This window comes from Microtus pennsylvanicus, chromosome 4, assembly GCF_037038515.1.
Source record: "Microtus pennsylvanicus isolate mMicPen1 chromosome 4, mMicPen1.hap1, whole genome shotgun sequence".
In the NCBI taxonomy this organism is placed as follows: domain Eukaryota; kingdom Metazoa; phylum Chordata; class Mammalia; order Rodentia; family Cricetidae; genus Microtus; species Microtus pennsylvanicus.
In genome coordinates, this window is record NC_134582.1 from 72,923,315 (window position 1) to 72,949,275 (window position 25,961).

The following is a 25,961-nucleotide window of genomic DNA, read 5'->3' on the forward strand; positions in this document are numbered from 1 at the left end:
AGGATTTGATAGCTACAGCTCTAGTTTTCCAGAAAAAGAAAGCAAATTACGATAGAAAATCAATTCGGGAGAAAACTTTGAACCCAAATAGATAGGATAGAGGTGAAATCTTTCTCTGAATTTGTCAAACACAAATGGATGGGGCATTGTTGATGTATTTATTGCCTGTACTTATTGTATATGCTCATATTCGTTATAGCCTTCTCTTTTCTCTTACATAGAAAGTGGGAAAATAGTGACATTTCAATAGTATTTTAATAAATAAAGATTACCTAAAGATCTGAGAGTAAAAGAGTGCCATGGATCAGCCTAATGAGCAGATTTAGAAACACACACCTTTAATCCCAGTAGCCACACCCTAACACACACTCTAATCCCATTGGTGCAGGCCTTTAGTCCCACCCCTAGAGGAGAATATAAAAAGGCGTGGAGACCTCTCTCAGACACAGTCTCATTGTGAGATTCCTGGATTGGCAGCACGGACTAGCACAAAGGAAAGGAAGGAGAGGGTGGGCCGGACAAGCAGAAGTGTCGGTGGACTAGATAGCCACGCGACCAGGAGTGAGCTTCGCATCATACCCTTTAGGCAAGCGCCCAGCAAATAAACCCGAGTGGTTCTTGTCAGCTCAGATTCAGCAAACCCGCCCGCAGCGTCCGCGAGAGGAGCCCTGAGGTCCATCTCCTTCGATTCTCAGGACCTGAAGATGGATGCACAGTCAGGGCGAAGTGTGGTGCTAATAAGAACCCCCAAGTTGTCTCTAAATGAGCGCTTTACTAGTCTGGTGGAGAACAAACAGTCCACGCCAGCGACTATTCGGGCTTCGCTGCAGCAGCAGCTGCAAGGCAGCGCCAGAAACAGAAGACTGGCCCAGCAGATGGAGAATAGACCCTCTGTCCGGGCAGCATTAAAACTTAAGCAGCGCCTGGGTAACAAGAGGAACATCCAGGCTCCCTCAGGCCTACCCAGAGGTGACCTGTCCAGGGGAGCAATTGGAGGACGAGGCCTACCCAAAATCCAGGGAGGCTTTCGCCGAGGACGAGGAAGTGAAAGAGGAAGAGGAAGGGGAGGACTACGTGGGGGACTTGCCACCAGAAGCCTGCCAAGGGGCGGGTTGTCATTCCAAGGTCGAAGCCCGCTCCTCCGAGGTGAACAAGACTTTGCTGCCCCACAAATGGACTCAAGAGGTGGTGCTGTTCCAGGTCGTGGAGGTCCTGGGAGAAGGGGCCGAGGGCGTGCAGCTATGGGTCGTGGCGGAATCGGTGGTAGAGGTCTGGCTGTGATAGGTTGGGGAAGAGGGAACTTTGGATGCCGTGGTCGAGGCAGAGGAGGTCGGGGAAGAGGGAACTTTGGATGCCGTGGTCGAGGAAGAGGTGCCCGCACTCGCCCTGCATTGACCAAGGAGCAGCTGGACAAAGAACTGGATGCATACATGTCCAACACTAGAGCACGCCTGGATGCTGAGCTGGATGCCTACATGGCAGAGGCAGATTCTGAAACTGAAGCCTGCCTGCCTGCCTCTTAGACTCTCGGGAAATCACCACAGCTGTGCCTATGAAGAAATAGCCTTGAGCACCCATGAGAAGGACCCTGACTGAGGCCGGAAGGACTCACACCATGGGTTGTGGACTCCCTTGCCACCAGTGGGTGCCTTTCGCCTGTTCTGTTTACCTTTCGATGCTCTGTGAAATAAACCCCATTTTCCCTTGATTCGCCTGAGTTTGTTTTGTTGTTTATCCAGTCACCCAGACTTGGGTTTAAGCAGGAATGCGTTGGCCCTGTGAGGAGAACTTTTTTCCAGTCTCTGCCTCACCTGCTGTATACGCCGATAGTTTAATATTTCTTCTAATCACCTTTATGATCCCAGAAAGAGTTCCCAGAAGCAGCCAGAGTTCTCACTGATGGGAGCTCTCTGGGTTAGAGTTCTACACCTTCCTTAAGAGCTGTGTGCTCACAGCTAAACTGAAGGTGTGTGTGCTATGTTGATGGTGAAGGTGGTAATTTGGAAATGTTGATAGTGCTCCTGAGTCAGGAACGGCGTACACGTTGTAGCCACTTTGATTTAGTCTTTGACATTGCATAGGACATGCTGAGCCGGATGTGTAGAATTTCCACCCTAAAATAACATTTTTTAACTTATTTGGCCTTTGTGTCATTTCCAAGAGATTTTTTCACATTTAGTGAAACAGAAGCCATTAGTGGTCGCCAAAGACACTCGGCTAGGAGAAGCTTTACAACCTAACTGCAGACGTGCAGTTACCTATGTCCAGAACCAGTCTTGGTTCAATCTACAAAAATCGCTTTTTTTTTAACCTCTTGAAGGTTTAATTTTAACAATAATTTGTCAGCTGTTCAGTTTCAGCGGAATCCATTTATCTGGCTCGTTATAACAAACTGTTGTCTCATTCAAAAAATTTTATCAGCACCCAATCATTAGGAAGTAGCCTAGAAAACTATGCACATTTCTTCCCTCCACCCAAAAATGGATTATGGATGTTGGTTTTCGTGTAATGTGTTAGTTACAATTTATTATGGATAATGCTTAGGGAAACTCTAAACAAAGCATATTTGGTTAGATCCAAAGTTTTTGTTTTGAAAAACAAAGTCTGGGCGTTGGTGGCAATCAATTGAATCCCTACGCTTGGGAGGCAGAAGCAGGCTGGTCTTAATGAGTTCAAGGTCAGCCTGGTCTACAGAGCAAGTTCCCGGACAGGTTCTATTGCTACTCAGAAACCCTGGCTCAAAAACCAACGACGGTGAAGTAGAAGGAGACAGAGAGAGAGAGAGAGAGAGAGAGAGAGAGAGAGAGAGAGGGAGACAGAGAAAGATAGAGAGAGACAGAGAGAGACAGAGACAGATACAGAGAGAGAGACAGAGAGAGAGAGACAGAGAGAGACAGAGAGAGAGACAGAGAGAGAGACAGAGACAGACAGAGAGAGACAGAGAGAGAAGAGAGATAAAATGAAAAAAAATAAAAAAGATTATTGATCCAGTTTTTAGCACCTATTTGTTTTAAGTGTTTTGCATTTGTTTAGTATTGTATACTGTATACAAATTTTGTATATTGATTCAAACTTGAGGTCAATTTTAGTAAAACATGCTCTACATACATTTCCATTCTTGTCTGAGCTATTGTACCTCTACAGCTCATTTAATATAAATTAATATAACTTTCTAGACTTTGAAAATTCTCATTATCAGTCAACTGTTTAATATAATAAAGAAATATAGGTTAGTAGTTAATCACCTAGTACAATTGAACTCATAGTCATACTAGGTATATTTTCAAGGTCAAACAAAGATATAATTTAAATGGATAGGTTATGTTCAACAACTTCAGAGATTTACAGAAACATTAATATGTTTTAATAACCAAATTGTTCTCTTTTGTGACATTGAGACATGTCTGCTTCTTGCAGCTGCAATCTTCTTCAGAGAAGATAATGGACATGGAAGTAACTCCACATGGAGTTTACTTTTTTGTGGCAAAAAGAAAGCGACCGGTCAAGAAAATGCCCCTGTCTTGACTGCTGACATGACATTGTCCTAAAGACAAGCAGAACACAGAATATCCTGCTTCACAGAAAAGCCTGTCACATGTGCTAGTCCTGAAGGCTGAAGATGGATGCCCCGATGCTGCCCGGAAACTCAGTTTGGGTGACTGTCTGGGCAGACAGCTGAATTCTATCATTCCATTATTTGAAGTCGCCTGCTTGCACCTCCTGCTTTTTCAATTCCTGTTATTTCCTTCTTGTGTCTCTAAGGGAATTGAGGATTTTATAGCTATAGTTCTAGTTTCCATACGCCGATAGCAAATTATGATAGAAAGTCAATTAGAGAGAAGACATTGAACCCTAATAGATAGGATAGATGTGAAATATTTGTTATCAATTTGTCAAATGGAAATTTCTAGACATTGTTTATGTATTTTATTTTTGTACATATTGTATATAGTCATTGTACTTATTATATATAATTTTCTTATATTTTTTTTTTTTTTGGTTTTTCGAGACAGGGTTTCTCTGTAGCTTTGGAGACGGTCCTGGAGCTAGCTCTTGTAGACCAGGCTGGTCTCGAACTCACAGAGATCCGCCTGTCTCTGCCTCCCGAGTGCTGGGATTAAAGGCGTGCGTCACCACCGCCCGGCTATAATTTTCTTATATTTTTAGCCCTTTTTTAGACTAAAAGTGAATATGCAGTGACATTTTAATTTTTTTTAATAATTAAAGGTTACCTGAAGATCTTAGGGTAAAACAGTGCCACTGATCAGCCTTATAGACCAGGTTATGGTAACACACACCTTTAATCCCAGTGGTGCATTCTCTTAATCTCAGTCTTAGAATGGAATATAAGATGAGAGAGACCTCTCTAAGACACACAGTGTGAAAATGAGAATTTTTTCTTAATGTTAGGTTGCCATTTCAGACTGAAATATATGTTCGAGCCAGTTGCTCTCTTTTGCATTCTGTAATTTGAGGTTGAACCCCATTTTATGACCTTGAGTTTTTATTAATCTTGTTTCAAACTAATGTGCATACAAGTGTTTTGCCTTTGTTTTTGCAGCACATGCTTGCAGTTCCCGAGCAGGCCAGAAGAAGCGAGTCAGATTCCCTGAACTAAAAGTATAGACATTTCAACCAGTCTTGTAACTGGAAATCAACCCTGGGTTCTCTGTAAGATCAGCCAGTGCTCTTAACCCCTGAACGACCTCTTAGCCCCTAAGATCATTTTTGTTGTTGTTGCTGTTGCTATTTTGTTTTCAGTGAGCATAGTTTGCAGTTTTCAGAGTACAAATTTTTTTAAAATATTTATTTATTTATTATTATGTATACAATATTCTTTCTGTGTATATGCCTGAAGGCCAGAAGAGGGAACCAGACCTCATTACCGATGGTTATGAGCCACCATGTGGTTGCTAGGAATTGAACTCAGGACCTTTGGAAGAGCAGGCAATGCTCTTAACCGCTGAGCCATCTCTCCAGCCCCCCAGAGTACAAATTTTATAATTTTTTTGGTCTAACTCATCACTAAGTATTTTACTCATTTGAATGCTTCTTTGAACTATCATCTTAATTTCCTTTTCTGATTGTTAGAGTGTTGGAGGGCAGGGCAGTGGTCGCACGTGCCTTTAATCCCAGCACTTTGGAGGCAGAGGCAGGCAAATCTCTGTGAGTTCAAGTTCAGCCTGGACTATCAAGTGAGACACAGGACAAATGTAGCTACACAGAGAAAGCCTGTCTCCAAAAGGAAAAAAAAACCAAAAACAAAAAAGAAAGAGTGAGAAAGACAGACTGGAAATTTTTAGAGGGAGACATCCTGTGTCCACCTCTGTCTTCCATCTGCACTAACACGTTATTACATGTATGTACATGTATGTACAGGCACCTTTACAAGCATTCCACAGGCATACATTCATGCAAAAAAGAAAATACTGTGATGAATTAAACAAGCCAAACACAAATACTATATGATTCTACTTACTGAACTTTCTGGAATCAGCAGATTCATACAGAGATGTAATGGTGTAAACGAATGCAGACAGATTGTAAAAATATATATACAGCTTTAATGGCGAAGTAGACTTACAGAACCACCATTCCTGCGGAGACCAGGAAAGCAGAAGGGACAGCTGGGAGCACGCTCACCAAATTTATAGGCAAACATTAGCCTGAGGCGAACACGCCCCCCAAGGGGCAGGACTTGTCCCTACATCTCCCCTTTTTGTCTAAATAAGAAAGAACCAAACCAAATACAACTATATACAATAACAACAAATAATAAATATAACAAACAATATTGAGAACAAAAGCTTTGCTAAACGTTCTATCTCAAGGAGTCCAAATAATGTAGAGAGTAACTACAATTTTATAATCTTCAACTCCGTCAAAGATCTGAGAAGGGAATAAACACTACTCAACAGACGAGATATATCCAAAATGTGCAGCAATTGACAGAGACAACTGACTACCTGGGCAATCACCCAAAGTCTCGTTTGCAATGTTGAGTCAACCAACTTTGGCTAAGGCCTAACATAACTGACATACCATTATTAAAGGCAAGGAACTTTTCAAAACTATCTTACCTTGTCTTGGCAGGATATGACAGTCCAGTTTTATCCGTTGATGCACGCTCTGTATCTCTGTCAGTGGTTGAGGTATGGGCATTTCTTTGCCCAAAGGCCAGTTCTGCCAAAAAGAAAGGCTCCAGGTGGAGTGCCTTTGGTGCTCAACATTCTCTCGGGAATAGAGCGGTGTTGCCAGGAGCAACTGTGTCTCACTATCACAAAACTCTGAGTTAGATTAAAGGACATTTTCTACAGCTCTTTGAAGAGGTCGAAGATTGTCTATCTATACTGAGTATAATCTCTATATATCTAGAGAACCTGATTAGTCTAATTATAAATGACAAACTTAGATGACTATTTATCTATATAATTCTCAATATCTATCTAACTTAAAGACTAAGACAATAAACAACTGTGTAACAAATGAGGATAATGACCCCCAAATATAAACACTGTACAAATAAACATTGCAATATGGTAAATATATATCAACACACAAACATTATATAAGTATCTTAATCAGAGGTAGAAATGTACACTGCAATATGGCAAATATATACAATATATATTTATCAATACAATATATGTCAATACATAAAAATGTTTTAAACAGAGATAGAAACATGCGTGCATACAATAGTCAATATAATTTAACTTTGTATCAATATACAAGAATGGATACCAATATATTTGCCTAAAAGCAGTAACTCACAATTATAAATCTATTATCCCATCATTCCCTCTTTTTTTTTTCAAAATGATCCCTGAGCTTATAAAATTCCTCCCCCAACTTCCCAACCCCTAAATGATGTACCTAAACCCAGGGGTAAACTTTACTGGGAGAGGGGACGTCATCCTCTAGAATTACTTCCAGCTGTCATGGGGGCGACATTCTTTCTGGGGGATCCTGTGAAAGTAAAATGATGGTTAAATTTCAAGATCAATGTCTTTTAAAATTGCAAATAGTCTCTGAGTATTTTGTCGAGGTCTGGACAGAATGTTGTACAAGATGTGCACCATTTTAGCTAACCAAGTTGGGATCGTGTTGTGCAGCTGGTATCCAAAACAGGTCTTGTAGTAGTGCTATCAGTATCATGACGTCATATCAACCAGATAGAGTTGTTGTTGTGGGGCCCCATCTTCTTCCTGGAAACTTCAAATGTCACTTCAGGAAAAACTCATTGTTCATTGTGAAAAACTGCAACATTAATCATATAGACATACATATATATATTCAATGAAAGGCATGATAGATATATTCAATGAAAAGTATGATAGATATGAAGAAAAGCAAAGATGTTTTCTAAACTCATATTTCTTTCTGTCCCATATCATGGCTCTTGACATGAGACAGAAACTCCAGAAACTCTGGGTTTTTCTCTTACTAACAGGCTTGGAATTGGAGAGGGACTGAGCCAGAGTCCAACTTCAAAACCATATATATATAAATTAATACTTACAAAATGTGTCCATCCATCAGTAATTAAATATTCAGGGTCCCTTAATTTCTTTGAAGATGAGTATTTTCCTGTGGAGATAAGAAAAGAACCCTGCCTCCAACCTATCTGTATTTCTTACCATCAGTATGCTCGCCATCCTTATGAAAGAATTGTTATTTATCTTTTCCAAGTGGCTTCTCTTCTTCAAACCGAACCTTTATTAATTTTGATGGTATCCACAATTTTTCCTCAGCTGTGGAGATAAGAGCAAAACCCCTTCCCCAATGTAGCACATCTCCTGGCTTCCATTGTGAGGTCAGCACATCCTTGAAATAAACTGGTTGATTTAGTTCAGTAGACTTTTCCATTATCCAATGTCTTTCTGCAGCTGTTGTTCCCTTCTCATTAGCGTTGAGAAAATTCAAGGTTAACAAAGCATTGTGTAACCTATTTCTGGGGGTGTTTTCCACCCCTTTCTGTTTGTTCAACATATCCTTTATAGTTCGATTTGATCTTTCTATGACTGCTTGACCTGTAGGATTGTATGGTATACCTGTAACATGCTTGATATTGTAATAATCAAAAAACTGTTTCACTTTCCTAGAAACATAAGCAGGACCATCATCCGTCTTTATTTGTGTAGGTATACCCATGATAGCCATGACTTCTAATAAATGAGTGATTACTGAATCAGCTTTTTCTGAACTTAAAGCAGTTACCCACTGAAAGCCTGAATAAATGTCAACGGTGTGATGAACATATTTTAATTTGCCAAATTCTGCAAAGTGGAACACATCCATCTGCCAGATTTCATTCCTTTGGGTGCCCTTTGGATTAGCCCCTGCAGGCAGTGGCGTTTGGTTATAATAAGAGCAAGTAGGGCATTTCTTTACAATCTCCTTAGCTTGTTGCCATGTAATTGAAAACTCTTTCTTCAAACCTTTGCTATTAACATGATGTTTTTTATGAAATTCAGAGGCTTGTAGCATACTACCAATCAATAATTGATCAATTTCTGCATTACCTTGTGCTAGAGGACCTGGCAGACCCATATGGGATCGGATGTGTGTTATGTACATAGGGCAAAGCCTGTTCCTGATCAAATCTTGAACCTGGAGAAACAATGAGGTTAGTTCTGTATCATCAGGTATAAATTCAGCAATTTCAATATGTAAAATATCTCTTTCTGCATATTGTGAATCAGTGACTATATTAATAGGTTCTTTAAAATCCCTTAGCACCATAAGGATGGCATATAATTCCGCCTTCTGGACAGAATTATAAGGACTTTGTTTCACCTTACCCAAGTCTTCTGATTTGTAACCTGCCTTCCCTGATTTATTGGCATCAGTATAGAATGTACGGGCTCCAGTTATTGGAGCAACATGGACGATTCGAGGAAGAATCCAAGAAGTTCTCTTTATGAAGTTAAGCCTCTTGCTTTTTGGATAGTTGTTATTAATGTCTCCCAAAAAAATTAGCACAACCTCTTTGCCATGGTTCATTATCTTCCCATAATTTCTTTAGTTCATCAGCAGTGAAAGGCACTATAATTTCTGCTGGGTCTATGCCTGCTAGTTGACGAAGTCTCAGCTTGCCTTTTATAATTAACTCAGAGACTTTCTCCACATAAGTTTTCAGTTTCTTACTTGGTTTATGTGGTAAAAAGATCCATTCCAAGATAATATCATCTCTCTGCATTAAAATTCCTGTAGGAGAAATTTTTGATGGTAGTATGACGAGAATACAATCGAGCTCTGGATTCACCCTGTCCACATGTGCCTGTTGTAATTTTTCCTCAATCATTGTCAGTTCCTTTTCTGCTTCAGCTGTTAATTCTCTGAGACTGTTTAAATCTTTATCACCATCCAAGGTTTTGTTCAAATGAATTATTAGATCAGGTGTTATTCCAATAGCTGGTAGTAGACTGGAAATATCTCCTAACAGTTTTTGAAAGTCATTAAGAGTCTGTAGGTGATCTCTCCTAATTTGTGCTTTTTGTGTCTTAATTTTTTGCAAACCTATTTTGTAACCTAAATAATTAACAGAATCTCCCTTCTGAATCTTTTCAGGAGCGATTTGCAATCCCCATTTAGGTAAAAGTATCTTTATTTCTTCAAACAGTCTGTTCAAGGTATCCATGTTTGAATCGGATAAGAAAATGTCGTCCATGTAATGGTATACTATAGATTTGGGAAATTTCTTGTGTATTATTTGCGATGGTTGGTTCACAAAATATTGGCACAGGGAGGGGCTACTTAACATACCCTTGGGGAGAATAGTCCAGTGATACCTCCTCGAAGGTTGAGAATTGTTATAAGTAGGCACTGTGAAGGCAAATTTTTCTCTATCTTCTTTTTGCAAAGGTATAGTGAAAAAACAATCCTTTAAATCAATAACTATGAGAGGCCATCCTTTTGGTAATAAAGAGGGCGAAGGAATTCCAGATTGCAGAGGGCCCATAGGTTGAATAACCTTGTTGATGGCCCTGAGATCTGTCACCATTCTCCATTTACCTGAATTTTTCTTAACCACAAATACAGGAGAATTCCAAGGGCTGGTAGATTCTTCTATATGTCCATCATCTAATTGTTCTTGTACCAGCTGTTCTAAAGCCTGTAACTTTTCCTCAGCTAAAGGCCATTGCTTTGTCCATATTGGTTTCTCAGTCAACCATTTTAGAGGCAAGGCTGTTGGTATCTCTGAAGGGACATCAATTGCTTGTTCTTGTACAGCCCGAATGGCCGGTTTTCTCAGTTTGTAATATCTTTAATATTATTCTCAGAAATATAGGCTCTAGAAGTAGCAGGAATGTTAATTTCGGTATTCCATTGTTGTAATAGGTCACGACCCCATAAATTCATTGCGATATTGGCTACATATGGCTTTAATTTTCCTATATGTCCCTCTGCCCCTATACATTCAACCCATCTCGTGCTCTGCCGTACTCGAGATAGGGTTCCAATTCCCAGGAGCTGAACATTTACATTCTGAAGAGGCTAATACGGATGCCAAGATTCTGGGGTAATGATACTTACATCAGCACCTGTGTCCAGCAGGCCAGTAATAAAAATGCCATTTACACACACTCTCAGTTTAGGTCTTTGATCATTTATAGAAGTTTGCCAAAACACACGTAACTTATCTTTCTGATCATTATTGCTTGTAACAGTAGGCATGGGGCTTTTTAATTGTCCTGACGAGGCACGTTCTCTGCAGAAACTGGAAATGACTGAACCATGTTTGCCATGGGGGCCTGTGAGGCCCCCCCTCTCACATTTCCCGTCTGTATCAGGTTGCCTTGTCTATCTCTTGTAGACCTGCATTCATTTGTCCAATGTCTGCCTTTTCCACATCTTCTACATAAACTTGAAGGCTGAGTCCTCCTATTTCTGTTATTTCTAGAAGATGCATTATTATTATTATTTCTGAAAGATGCATTATTATTATTATTTCTGAAAATCTGTTGTCTACAATTCCTTTTCATATGACCCATTTTGCCATAATTAAAACATTTGGCATTCTGGTGTCTCCTTTTACCATTGGAAATTGCTTCTTCTACCCATGCTTCAGTGCCATAATCAAATGTATCAACATTGAGTGTATGCAAGACCCATTCTTCCAAGGGCGCTGACCTGAGCTTTAAAGGACCCAAAATCCTTTTGCATTCCACATTTGCATTTTCATAAGCCAAAGACTCAATCATTATGCGTCTTGCTTCTGGGTCAGATATCCCTATTTGTACAGCCTTAGTTAATCTTTGTAAAAAGTCACTAAAGGATTCTCTCTGACCCTGTTTAACTCTGACAAATGATTCCATTCTCTGTCCTGGGTCTTGTACCCTGTCCCAAGCCCTTAAGGCTGCTGTAGTATATATGGAGAGTGTGTTTTCATCCAAATTAGCTTGTTCCTGAGGGTCGGAAAAGAGCCCTTCACCTAGAATTTTATCTAGGGAAATAAATGTCAATTCCCTTCGCTTTTTCCTGCTGTTCTAAGAGTCTAGCCTCTTGCCTGAATAAGCATTTCCATTTCAATTGTGGTCCACTCTCAAGTACCGCAGACTCAGCTGGAGCCAGTCCGAGGGGGTTGCTCTGCTTATCGTGGCCCAAGTTCTTAGCATCTCTTTAACAAAAGAGGCTTGCATCCCAAAAGTCATGACAGCCTGTTTTATTTCCTTGAGATCATTCATACGGACAGGCTCCCATGTATCCTCCTTGATGACCCTAGGGTTTTTGGAACCAATCACCTTCTCTGTTGTTATTACTGGAAAGGCAGGTAGAGCTGTAGGTAGAGCTTTGTGGAAATTGTCCCGGAGAGATTTACCCACAGATGTAGTTAAAATTTGCCTTTCTACCCTTTGCTCTTCTTCATCAGAATTTAGAAATTCCTCAATCTTTTCAATTCTATTCACCATTGCCTTCTGCATTGTCTGAATCTCCTGTCCAGAATTATGTTCCAAAGCCTTCATTGAGGATTCTAAAGTATGAAGTTTGTCCGTTAGAGATAACATCTCATCTTTGGACATAATTTTTATGGCATAAACCGTGCCTTCTTGTATTGACAATCTTTCCATCAATCTGTCATAAGCTTTAGACAAAATCCGATTGTCACATTCAGCAGTTTTGATTCTCTCAGTTAATGTTTCATTTCCTACAGAAAGGGACTGAAGCTTATGATCCAAATCAGCTGTTCCCTCTTCCATAGTAATGAATTTCTCCTTAATATCAGCCACTAATGTTTCAGTTCCTACAGAAACGGACTGAAGCTTATGATCCAAATCAGCTGTTCCCTCTTCAATAGTAATGAATTTCTCCTTAACATCAGCCTGGAGAACTTCAAACTGATTCTTGAGAAGATTGTTGTCATTCTCAATTGTTTTTAAGCGTTCAATCTCTGCCTTAAGAATCCTGGATTCGTCTCGTAAAGACTTTATCATATTTCTACTATCAAACCATTTAGTGCCAATGAAAACTATGAATCCCAGAAGGATCCATAGATGTGGGGTGATAGACACCTCTTGTAAAATCTCCCACATGGTACAATTAAAAAATTGTTAAATTCTTGAACAGTAATGTGTTCAGACATTTTATTTATAAAAGAAAAATTTTTTACCTACAATGATCAGTTCCTGCCAGTGGTGGTCTCTGTGTTTTTGGAGCCTGTCCTAGAACTAGCTCTTGTAGACCAGTCTGGCCTCAAACTCACAGAGATCTGCCTGCCTCTGCTTCCCAAGTGCTGGGATTAAAGGCGTGCACCACCACCGCCTGGCCAGCCTTGAACTCACAGAGATCTGCCTGCCTCTGCCTCCCAAGTGCTGGTATCAAAGGCGTGCGCCACCACTGCCTGGCCAAGTCACTTTGTATCTGACCAAATCTGCTGCTGTGGAAGCTTTTGTTGCAAAACCTCAGGTACTTGAGTTTCTGCTAATTCAGGCAGTGGGGTCCGCTCCAAACTTAGCCAAGGCAGGCAGGGAGGGGCTAATTGCTCTGGCGAGCAGGCGGGGCAGAATGGGCCTGTGTGGCCGAGTGTGTTTTGGACTCGGCACTGGGGCCCGAGTCACGAACTAAAAAACAGCACCCAGGAGGGTGCTGTGTTAGCTAGCAGGCTACCCGCTTGAGTCGGTGGCAAAATAGCCCACTTTGGATGCCAAAATATAACGGCGTAAACGAATGCAGACGGATTGTAAAAATATATATACAGCTTTAATGGCGAAATAGACTGACAGAACCACCGTTCCTGTGGAGACCAGGAAAGCAGAAGGGACGGCTGGGAGCATGCTCACCAAATTTATAGGCAAACATTAGCCTGAGGCGAACACGCCCCCCAAGGGGCAGGACTTATCCCTACAGTAGAATTTCATTGTAGGAGTATGTCATCACTTATTATCCATTCATCCGCTGATAGCTATTTGGGTTGTTTTATGGTTATTGGCTATTGCAAACAAAGCTACTAACACAATTAAACATAAATATTTGTGGAAACATATGCTTTTACTTCTTTTGCATAAATTCCTAGGGATGCAAAAAGTGTGTACTTAACTTTTAAAGGCACTGCCATGCAGTTTCCCAAGGAGACTCTGTGTGTGTGTGTGTGTGTGTGTGTGTGTGTGTGTGTGTGTGTGAGGGAGGGAGGTTACACATGTGACAGCATAATATGTGGGCTGCAGGGATTGAACTCACGTTATCAGACTTGTTGACAGGTGCCCCTACACATTGACCAAACTCCCTTGTTTGCCCTCTTTCTTTTCCTTCATATGTGGCTATCCAGCTATTTCAATATTTGTAACACATTTGAAAGTGATGAAGACACTGATATAAAAGGAACCATACACAAATAGTAAGGACATATGGACAACAAATTTCATGTAAAGGAAGAAATAATTCTCAATTATTTTTGTTGTTGTTCTTCAAGACAGGGCTCCTCTGTGTAGTTCTGACTGTCCTGGAACTAAATCTATAGACCAGGCTGGCCTCAAACTTGGAGATCTATCTACCTCTGCCTCCCCAGTGCTGGGATTAAAGGCATGCACCGCCACCACCTGGTGATATTCTCATTTCTTAATAAAAGAATAAAAGATAGGCGCTATAATCAGGAGGCCTTACTAAGCCCTGCTGCATTTGTAAGCTCTGATACAAACTCTTCAGCTGGATCCATTAACACTGCTGATGAGTGTGAGAGACGGAAAAGGCACTCAGTGAATTGTATCATCTAACAACAGGTCTAACAACAGGAACTTGGGGTGCAATGCCTCAAACTTGTCAATCATGACTAAGCAAAAAAAGATTTCTCTTGAGAGACATAAAGATAACTTGAAGCTTGATAATTCCTCCTTTGCTGTGTAGCTGGAAGGAGGGATGACATAAAAGTCTACTTTGAGGGTAGAGGCACAAAGGCCATGAGATTCTAGTCAGTTTAGGCTGTACAGTAGCACCCTGTCGCAAAAAAAAAAGCCCAAATGAATAACAGTGACGGTCAGGAAGGGACAGATGCCAGATACTAGTATGTCTTCTCCCTCTCCCCCTCCATCTCCCTCTCCTTCCTCTCCTTCTTCTCCTCCTCCTCATCCTCCTCTTTCTCCTTTTCCTCCTCCCCCTCCTCCTCTTCCTCCTCCTTCTTCTAAAAATAACAACTCTTTATCATCACTGACTGTCTTAGTTAGGGTTTTCTATTGCTGTCAAGAGACACCAAGACCATGGCAACTCTCATAAGGAAAACATTTAATTGAGGGGGCTCACTTGCAGTTTCAGAGGTTTAGTCCATTATCATCATGGTGGGAGCATGTGGCATGCAGGCAGATGTGGTGCTGGAACCGGAAGTCAACTGAGACACTGGGTGGTATCCTGAGCATAGGAAACCTCAAAGTTTGCCCCCACAGTGACATACTTCCTCCAACAAGGCCACACCCATTTCAACAAAGCCACATTTCCTAATAGTGCCACTCTCTATGAGATTATGGGGGCCAGTTACCCTCAAACCACCACACTAACAATATGCATTTAATTTATATTTTTAAAAAAATTGTCTTGAAAACACAAGTATTCTAATTGATTTTTTTTCCTAGTAAAGTTAAGCCTTTTTCTCACAAAGGAGCTAAACAAGACCTTTAATATACTTAAATCAGATAAATGTGGAAACCAGCCTGACTAGCCTGTTAGGGTTCTCAAAATATCATAGTTCCAAAAATGAGGCTGCCAGGTTTCACAAGTAATAACAAAAGGTATGAGGTTCCTTCTCTACAACATTTGAATTATATTCAAAATGTCTCTTGTGTTTTGAAATTCAAGTTTAACTTGACATCCTATATTACCCAGCAATCTTATCCAAAGAATACTAGAACTGAATTGGAATGGAAACGAAATTGTTCCTTTGACTCAGGGCAGTGCTGTGGGCATTGCGAACGCTGTGATTTCATGTTTGTTGTTCTGGTGTTACTCTTGACTAAAGTTCCTGAAAACACAACATGGCTTTTAGTGATACCGTGTAAAAATGTGCACATAGTCAGCATCAGTGGGTGTAGCCTAATGAACCTCCATTTTCCCAGTGCCTTAAATCCAAACCAACCAACTCACAGTCTTTCTCAGAAATTTTACCCACATGCTCACTCCCTAACTCTCCCCAGTTATTCTCAGGCTAATTCAGCACACCACCTAATTTCAGCTCTTAAATATTTCAGTCTTTGTTTTCTTTAAATATAACCACAACACTCTCATCACATACACTCCAAAATCAACAATAATTTCCACTCCCCCAAAAAATCATTTAATAAATAAAATTTATTACATGGAACAAAAAATGACCTCATAGGATTTTAGCTAACATAAACCCTTCTGGCATTAATTAAACACCATAAGCAAATTTAAACACCATTTGGGTGCCACTTAAGAGCAGTCAAATTCAAACAATCCAAATGGGAATGGAAGTACATTGCCATTTTTAAAGAAAGTATCAATATTTTGCATTCATTCATTTATGGATCCAACAGCTGTTTATTGAACATGTGTCTTGCTAAGGGTACAAAGATCAATAGGCTAGGTTGGCTGGCCAGTGGGCCCCAGGGCTCCTCCTGTCTTCACTTCACAGGCGTGTTTGTCTTCACACTCCCACGGCATACACTTTACCTCCTGAGCCCCCCCCCCCCGCAGTCTGTGACATAATCATACATGAAAATAATGTTGTGTGAGAAGACAGTCCTCCTCGTCCTTGCAAAACAAAAAGATTTACACCTAAGTAGGTGAAATTCAAAGCAGAAGAAATCACTTATCAATAAGGGTGGGGATAGAACTGATTGTTGAAACAAATGCAAAGGGCCGAGAGGGTAGCAGAACACTTGCCTAGCTCTAGGTTCAAACCCTACCACTGCTCAAAACAAACATACAAACAAAAAACAAAAACAATGAAAAATCTATAGGAAGTGGAGGGCTGTTTCTGAGAGTCAATGTGAGACAAAATCACCTACATTATTATTTTTAAAAATTATTTATTTTGTGTATATGAGTGTTTGACCACATGTATGTTGGTACATGTACAGACCATGTGCATGCCTGATACCACACAGAGGACACAAAAGTATATCAGATCCCTTAGAACTAGAGTTACAGACAGTCGTGAGCCTCCATGTGGGTGTTGGGAACTGTGATAGTCGGTGTTCTTCACTGCTGAGCCATTTCTTAAGCCACTAAATTACTAATGGAGTGATAATTCACTAATTAATCAAGAGTAAAGATGAGAGCTTCCCCTATCCTTGTGAATCTCTTTTTTTGGCCTATGACACCTGGCCAAGTTCTGGGTGCACAATGATAAGTCAATCAGCATCTAATGAAGAAGGAAAAACTCACTTTTACTCAACTGAGTCCTAAAACACTCTTCACACACAATATTATTTTTATATACAAAGATCATGCCCCAACATGGGGAGGGAAAACCAGGAGGGAGAGTGAAAGTATGAAGTATGCTTATGATCCTAGTGTGTGTAAGGGGGGGTCACTAGAGAAGTCCTGAGGCCCACTGGCGAGCCAGCCTAGACTACATACGAATTCTAGCCCAGTGAGAAACATTGTCTAAACATAAATGATAGCTCCACATGTATGTGCTCCTGCCCTGCCTGTGCACATCCCGCAGATGATGTCATTGGACGCTCGCCACTCCCAGAAAGGAGTATTGAATTGTTTTCCACAGAGGGGGCGTGCAGAATATTTGGGGTACACATGTGAAGATTTTTCTTTCTTAGGCTCCGGTGACTTTCATACAGCTAAGCAGTTCATTGGAGGGTGACTTCTTACCATATTTACTAGGCCAAAGGACCAAACCATCTGTGGCTCTGCAGTTGTCCCTTTCTGCCTGATGGCCTTTTAATGAACATAGATGTGATTTAGTTTTGATCACTTTGTCTGAAAATCAATCCCAGGGTGGGGGTTTGCCAACCACCTGCTTGTAACTGCTTGCATCTGAAAGGGTTTCCTTGGAGTGTGTGAGGGTTGTGGGAGATGGGATGAGACAGTGAGTTAAAATGTCAATAACTCTCTGCAACCATGACAAAAGTTGCAAGCTCAACGTTGTCATGTTTTGTATGAAAATGTCCATATGTGTCACAGTACTGTGAACATACACAATGAAAAAATTTTTAAAAGAATTTAAGAAAAACAATTTAAAAAAGAGAGAGAAAGAGAATCCAAACCACAATGGGGAAAGTCCGTATGTTTCCCAGCTGCCCCACAGTGCCATAAATGTCCATGGGGTTACTTTCCATATTGCTGTGTTTATTTATATAGGCTCAAATAGACCCTTTTAAAGGCTTAGCTTAGTGTGGCTGTCGCAGACAGCTAGTTTACACCAAGTCCTTCTTGGCATGACTTGAAAGCAAACGGTAAGTGGTGTAAACAATTGTATATGATTATAGGCTGCCAGATAATGGACATCTGGAGAACAAACAAAACTTATTAAACAGACAACAAATAGCTGAGGTAAATATCAAATCTGTGAACTGCACAAAACACAGAGCTGGTTCTCCTCAAAACCTTATTAACATGGCACAGCTGGATTAAAATAAAAAGAGCCATTTAAACATGAAAAGGACGAAGGATCTTGAAGCTAGAAAGTCTGGATTCTGTTCCTGTCTCTGTCACTAATTCACTAAGTGACATTGATCTTGTCTCTGATTTGTCTGTGTTTTCCCGCCAGCAGAAGGGATTTCAGAGCTGTTGCTGAGATCATAGAACAGTTGCCAGATGTGTCTCAGGACAGGATCAAAAGAAAACTGTTCTCTGCGTATGTCCCTCTTATCCTGTGGTCTCCAAAACCTTGTGTTCTCTCAAAATTAGAGTTGGGGAAGGACAAAAACTGATGAAGGAGATGGCAAGTCAAAATCAGGCCAAGCCAGGCACTGGAGTGCACACCCACTGGCCCAGTATGTGAGGGGCTGTGACTGTCTCTTGAGTTTTGAAAGAACCAAGGCTCAAAGCAAGACACTGACAAAGAGAGATAGAGGAAAGAGGGGGTGAGGAAGGAAGAGAAGACAAAGAAAGCAAGCCAAAGAAAGAGGAGGAGAGAAAGGAAGGAAAAGTTAGAAGCAGATTCATTAAGTTTTCTAGACAGACTTGAATTTATGATCCTCCTGACTCAGCCTGCTGACTAGGCATGTGCCACTACTCCTGGCTTCTGTGATGATTTTTCTAAAAATTTATTTTCTTGATCTTATCTTTTGCATTTCCTCTTCCTCTCCCTTCTTCCTTCCCTCCCTTCCTCCTCCCCTTCTTTCTTCCTTTCCCCTTTTCTATCTCTCTTTCTAATCAGGGTCTCATTTAGCCCACGCTGACCTTGAACTCATTATTTAGCTAAGGATGATCTTGAACTTGAACCTACTCCTTCCACCTCCCAGGTACTGAGATTGCAGGCATTCGCCACCAAGCTCAGTTCACACAGTGCTGAGAACTGATTTAGGACCTCAGACATTCCAGGAAAGCCTTCTGCCACTGAGCTGCACCTGTCCCGCAGAAGCTGGCATTTGACTTGGCTCCTTGATTCATTCGGCATTTTGATTTTCATAGAATGCCTTCTGTATTGTGTACTAATCATGTTCTCTAATAGGACAGAACTGAGAGAGGGAGGGGTGTGTGTGTGTGTGTGTGTGTGTGTGTGTGTGTGTGTGAGAGAGAGAGAGAGAGAGAGAGAGAGACAGAGAGAGAGAGAGAGACAGAGAGAGAGACAGAGAGAGAGAGACAGAGAGAGAGAGAGAGAGAGAGAGAGAGAGAGAGAGAGAGAGAGCTGGTCTGTTGGAATCCTGAAGAAATGGGCTCTAACATCAGGAAAGGAATGCCTTGGCAGCAGGATAAACAAATCTTCTAGTGAATTGAGGGCAAACAGGTGAAAAGAAAAAGCTTTATTCTTCTGTGTCCTTTATGTGGGCTGCCACCTCTGGCATGGCCCAGATTTAGGGTGAGTGTTCCCCTAAATGGTCCAATCAAGAAAAACCCCTCCCAGGTGTGGCCAACTGTTTGGGTTTTAGTTGATTCCAGATGTAGTCAAGTTGGCAACCAAGATTAGCCATCTGAAGATGGCTAGTTGCGATTGTCAACTTGACAAGATCTGGGATTACCTATGAGACAGGACTCTGTGAAGCCTGCAGGGATTCGCTGTTTTGGATTAGTTGAAATGGGAAGACGTACTTTAACTGTGGATGGCACCATCCCAAGGATAGGGCAGTTCCTATCTGAACTGAATAGACCAGAAAGAAGAAAGGGAGCTGAATGCCATCATTCATCTTCCTGGCTTCCTGGCTGGGGTGCAGGGTGGCCAGCTGCCTCAAGCTCCCGTTGCTATCCCTTCCCCACGACGATGGACTGTATCCTGGGACTGTGAGCCAACTTTCTTCCTGAAGTTGCTTTCCTCAGTATTTATTACAAGGAGACAGTAGTAAGACACTTTCCTTGACTACTCTTACCTTCTAAAAATGCCTTTAAAATACACTATTTCATTTTTAGTTACCATATGATAATTGTACCTAATTCTGGAATACAATCTGCTTTTTTTCTATTTTCTTTTTATTTTGAGATTATAAAATAATTCCATCATTTCCCCCTTCCCTTTCCTCTCTCCAAACCCTTCCAGATACTTCTTCATACACTCTTTCCAATTCATGGCCTCTTTTATTTAAACTAATTGTTGTTTCCATGTAGTAATATGGGCGGCGGGGCTGCGTCCCCAACACCCCAGCTGCCTGCCCGGCTAGCTTATGCCCGAAATAACAACACACAAACTGTATTCATTTAATCACTGCTTGGCTCATTTCTACCTAGCCTCTTCTAGGCTAACTCTTGCACCTGGACTAGCCCATTTCTTATCATCTGTGTAGCGCCAGTCTTACCGGGAAGATTCTAGCCTATGTCCATCCTGGGTTGGAGCTTCATGGCGTGCGTCTGCCTGGGAGCTGGGAGCATGGCGTCTCCCTGAGGCATCTGCTCCCAAGAGGAGAGCTGTCGAGTCTGAGCTCACTTCCTCTTCCTCCCGGCATTCTGTTCTGTTTACTCCACCTACCTATGTCCTAACCAATAAAATGGGCCAAGGCAGTTCCTTTATTAGCCAATGACCTTCCTCCATCATTTGCATATATGTGTATACATATATATTCCTAAATATAACCTGCTCACTCTGCATGTTACTTGTATGACTGACCATTTGGTAACAGATAATTGGCATGCCCTTCCATGCTGGGGAAGACTATTTTCCTTGCTCTCAGCCTTACTGAGTTGCCTGTAGTTCTTTGTGTAAGCTGAAGCCTCATGAATCATGGCTTTCTCTTCTCCATTTTGGCATGCCTATTACCTATTGTTCGTGTGTGTGTGTTTGTGTGTGTACACATATATATGAATGAACATGGCTGAGTATCTGTGGCATAGGGTGTTGAGTCCTTTGGGGATATGCTAAGGTATAGCTGATTCCTATAGCAGCATATACCCAAAGAACTTTTGAATTCTCCAGACTGATTTCCAGAGTGACTGAGTCTATTCGCAATTCCAGAATGAGTGTATGAGGCTTCCCTTTTCTCTGTGTTTTCTCCAGCTGTCACTTTCTGTCCGTTGTTTTCTTGATTTTAGAAATCCTGACTTGGAGAAGATCGTAGTGATACTTACTCGTATTTTAATAAATAAAGTTTTCCTCAAGATCAGAGAGGAAAACAGCCTCACTGGGCAGCCTTACAAACCTTTAATCCCAGTCCTAGAGAGGATTATAAAATGGGAGGAGACAGCTCTCACACATCACACAGTTTCATTCTGAGATTACTGGAAGTAGGACCACTATTTCGGACTACGGTTGAGGTAGGAGCCGGTGTCTGGCTGTTTTGTTTTTTCTGACCTTCAGGTTGAACCCCAATTTCTATTTCTGAGTTTTTATTAATCGTGCTACAGAAGATGAAATTTCAAGGTAGTCTTAATTAGTATTTCTAGAGTTCTTAAGGTTATTTAACAACTTTAAAGCTGTCTCTTATCCAATTTTACTTCGTTTTAGTTCCATAGCCATCTTTTGATTAGATTGTTTGCTGTGGTGATTTGAGTGAGAAATGTCCCCCACAAGCTCAGTTATTTGAATACTTGGTTCCTGGTTGGTGGTGCAGTTTGGAGAGGACATGGGACCTCTAGGGGTGGACCCTTGCAGGAGGAAGTGGATCACTGGAGGTGATTGGTCTCTGCCCATTTCCAGTCTGCTCTTTCTTCTGTTCGGTTGCAGATATAGTTCAGTTTCCTGATCTGGCTGTCTGCTGCCCAGACTTCCTCACCATTACAGACTCTAACCCTCTGCAACTGTAAGTCAGAATAAACACTTTCTTCCATAAGTTGCTTTAGGTCGTGGAAATTTGTCAGAGAAACAGAAAGTGATCAATACATTCGTTTCTTGTTTGCTTTCTGAGTTCTCCATGTATTCTGCATATTAATCTTCAGATGGATAGCTGGCAAAAATTCTCTACCACTCTGTGAACTTACTCTTACCTGCTTGCTTCCTTCACGGAACAGAGCTGAAAAGTTTTAGGAGGTCCCATTTTTCCATTGTTGACCTTAATTTCTGAGCAAATTCAGTTCTCTTCAGAAAGTCCTTTCCTCCACCCGTGACTTGTAGGGTCCTTTCCTCCACCTGCAACTTGTAGGGTCCTGCTTACGTTTGTTCCCAGCATTTTCAGATCTCACACTTAGTCACACTTACTTAGGTTTTTGATCCATTTGGGCAGGGTGATGGTTATGGGTCTAATTTCATTCTTCTACAGGTAGATTTCTAGTTATTGGAGATGCTACCTGTAATGGTAAAGCTACACAGTTCCCAGAGGGCGGGCAGCAGAAAGTGCGCCAGGAGGAGCAGCTGGGTCCTATCACCCCAGGCCTCTGTAGGTCCCAGGAGGGGGGTGGCAGGTAAAAGACCACGAGGAGCCATTGTGGGTGAGAGACAGAGACAGATAGGCACGCCATGTGGAGAGAGGGTTTGGGTATAGTTTATTCAGTGGGTTATGGAGGGGAAAGGGGCCAAGCGAAGAAGGGGGACGAGGAGAGAGGGAGGGAGGGAGCGAGGGAAAGAGGGAGGGAGGGAGGGAGGGAGAGAGAGAGAGAGAGAGAGAGAGAGAGAGAGAGAGAGACGGAAAAGACAGCTCAGGCTGGAAGCAGAAGGACAAGGACATCTGCTTGCTCTGCTTAAGAGGGAGGAAGTGGGTGGAGCTTGTCTCTTTAAAGAGACAGGATAGACCATTACACTACCTTTTCTGGTGTGTCTTTGGCCTCGTCAAACATTAAACAGTTACATGTGCTCAATTTTGAGCCTTCTATTTTTCACAATTAATATATGCTAAGACTAACATTCAATGGCACATGGCTGTGATCCCAGCACTTAGAAAGCTGAGGCAGGAGGATGGCTGTGAATTCAAGGCCAGCATGGGTTATGTGTGAAACTTATCTTTGAAAACCAAAGCCAAATGCTAAATGCAAAAAATCTAGGGAGATAGCTCAATCATTTCTAAGTTTGTTTGTAATCCTAACTGCGAGGAGGCAGGGCAGATCTCTAAGGCTTGCTCCTCAGAGCTGAAGCTGGGATAACATCTCAGGCAAACTAGGAACTGTGGGTCTCTGCAACTGCTGAGGAAACATTTGCTGCTTCTGTGCTGCCGACCTTGCTTTATGCTTGAAGTAATATATCTGTCCTTTATTTCTGTCATCAGGAAATGCCCAGGGCTGCTGGGAGGCACTCAGCTTATATTTCATGCAACACATCTGTTTTCCCTGTGACTGGGTTGCATTTTGATCCCTCTTTAAAGATGCATTTGAAAAAAGAGACTAACACATTAGGAAGCCATTCGAGAGGCATCTATGTCGGTGAGGACTATTGAAAGACATTCACAGTGGGAACTGAGCATTTGACAGTCATAGGTATCTGAGCCTTCAGAGTTCACGTTTTTGTCCTCTGTACACACAGACACACATACACACACACACACACACACACACACACACACACACACACACGTGTGAGCGCATGCACATAGTTGTTAAAAATAATCTGTCTCACAGATTAAAATGGTGCTAATTATGTAAATGTGATGATGACAGCATCAAGGTTCAGATAGGCTCTGCCCTGAGCCTTTTAGCAGGAGCACCTAGCAGAATGCTAATAGACTCCATTCCATTCCCTTTCTCGAGTCTGCTTCTGTGATGTGGTAACTTGAATTTAGAAAAGCATTCCCACCTTAGCATCCCCTTTGCTGTTTAGTTTGGGTTGGAAATGTGAGACACAGTCTCACTCTGTAGTGCAGGCTGGCCTGAAACTCACCATGTAGCCAAGCCTGGCCTTGAATTTACAGCAAACCTATGGCCTCATTTTCCCAAATTATGACATGAGCCACCATATTGCCTCCCTTTGATTTTAATTATCAAGAACCACACAGCTGATCCCTCACCTCTGGCTGCTGGATTTCAACTCTGGCAACGGGTCTCACCTAGACCAGATCCAGGAGATGCGGCCAAGGCAGAGGACAGAGTCTGAGCAAGAGGTGTGGGTGTGGCTCAGTGGGCAGCGACTGACTTTTATAACCCGAATGAGAGAAGGAGAAAGGAGAATTAGGAGTTCAAGGTCATCTCCAGTTAAATAGGCAATTTAAAGTCAGACCCTGTATGCTCCCCCCAAAGAAAAGAAAGAAAAGGAAAAAAATCTGAGCGACAGAAGCTGGGGAGCAGAGGATCGAGAGGGAGGCAGAAACAAATGCTCATAGCCAGTGTCTTCATCTTGTGCTTGGGTGGAAGAGCTAGAGGATCAAGGATGTTGTTTGTCACATCATAATGATACACAAAAGCCAGACATGATGGCCCATGCCTGTCTTCCCAGAACTTGGGAGGCTGATGCAGGACAACTACTAGCTCAGGGCCAATCCGGGCTGTTAGTGAGATAGCACTTCCAAGACCTGCCCCCACCCAAATTAAAGTAGAATGTAGATGTCCTTGGTCTTGAGGAGGTTTGGCTCCAGTATCTTCCTCGGGAGACCAAAGCACAGAGTTCTGAAAATGGGATAGTATTTGTGCACTATCTATGCACACAGCCTCAGCAATTTAAACCATCTCCAGATTACTTATAATACGCATCATGGCTTGAGTTCTATATCAACACTAGTTACACTGCTCAGAGAACAGTAGCAAGAAAAAATATCACTGTACATTTCAGTATGCTTGTAATTTTTTCTAAAAGTTTTCAGTTCATAACTGATTGAGTCATGAATACGGAACTCAGAGATATGGAGGCCTGCTGATGATTATATATATATATTCTTAGAAACATAATCAAAGACCGGATAATTCTAATCTAACTGCCAAACAGTAAGAGTGGGAGGAAGAGCTAGAAGACACAGAAATAGATTTAAACACTTTTCTTACCAGAGTTGGTAAATAGTCTAAAGTTTGGATGAGCGATGACTCAGTGGTTGAGAGCACTTACTGCTCTAGCAAACCCGCTGGTTTTGTTCCCAAGTACCCATGCTTACAACCACTTATATATAACTCTAGCTCACTTGTAACTCTGGTGCCCTCTTTTAGCCTCTATGTGCACCCACATGCACATGGGGTACCAAAACTCATGTAGACACACACACACACACACACACACACACACACACACACACACCTACTTTTAAGTCTAAAGTTAAATCAAGAAATTGAGAAATAAACTTAGAAACGTGATACAGACCGGCAGAAGGCTCGAGAATCCACTCCTTATTTTTACTGTTTGGAACTGAGAGCAGGGAGCTGTCAGGGAAGATACGGATTTCAGCAAGCGTTGCAGAACTTCTCTTACTGTTGTGTGCACAGGGACTGTAGTGAAGAAGAGCCACAAATCTTGGCATGTTGCTGTTCTATAATCCCAGCACTCAGGATGTGAAGTCTAGAGGACAGTGAGTTTGAGGCCAGCCTAGAAATATCGTAAAATCCAACAAACAAAGGAGGAGTTGAGCAGCTGTATTAGTCATTAAAGTACTTGTTAAAAAACAAAACAAAACATGAGGGCCTGAGTTCAATCCTCAGCACCCATGTAAAAATATGGCAAGGCAGAGAAAAACGGATCTTAGGGCCTGAGGGTCTTATGGTGCTACTATAACATGAAGATATATTCAAATTCTTTAGGAAAAGTGAGCCACAGTCTCTGCGTTATTTGTTCTGTGAGCTTTCAGAAAGTTGAATTAGAACTACTTACTTTACATACCGAGTACCTTAGAGATACTTGGAAACATCCGAACTACCAAGCAAAGAAATATTTCTAAAAGGGGGTGCTATGGGAATTTAGAGGGAAAAGAGGTACAAGTCTACTTCTTTAACCCCAGCAATAGCAGAAAGATCACCTGTAAGTATTTAACGCTAAGAGCATTGGTTCTGACCTAAGTATTCCTTACTTACTGTCACCGTTCACAGAGCCCTCCTGGTCCTTCTGGCTTCCCATGGTTCCCAGG

At 41.7% G+C, this 25,961-nt stretch overlaps 1 pseudogene; it reads left to right on the forward strand.

Moving 5' to 3' along the window:
- Nucleotides 1-704: 704 nt before the first annotated feature.
- LOC142849024 (chromatin target of PRMT1 protein pseudogene) lies at nt 705-1,523 on the forward strand (annotated as a pseudogene).
- Nucleotides 1,524-25,961: the final 24,438 nt, after the last annotated feature.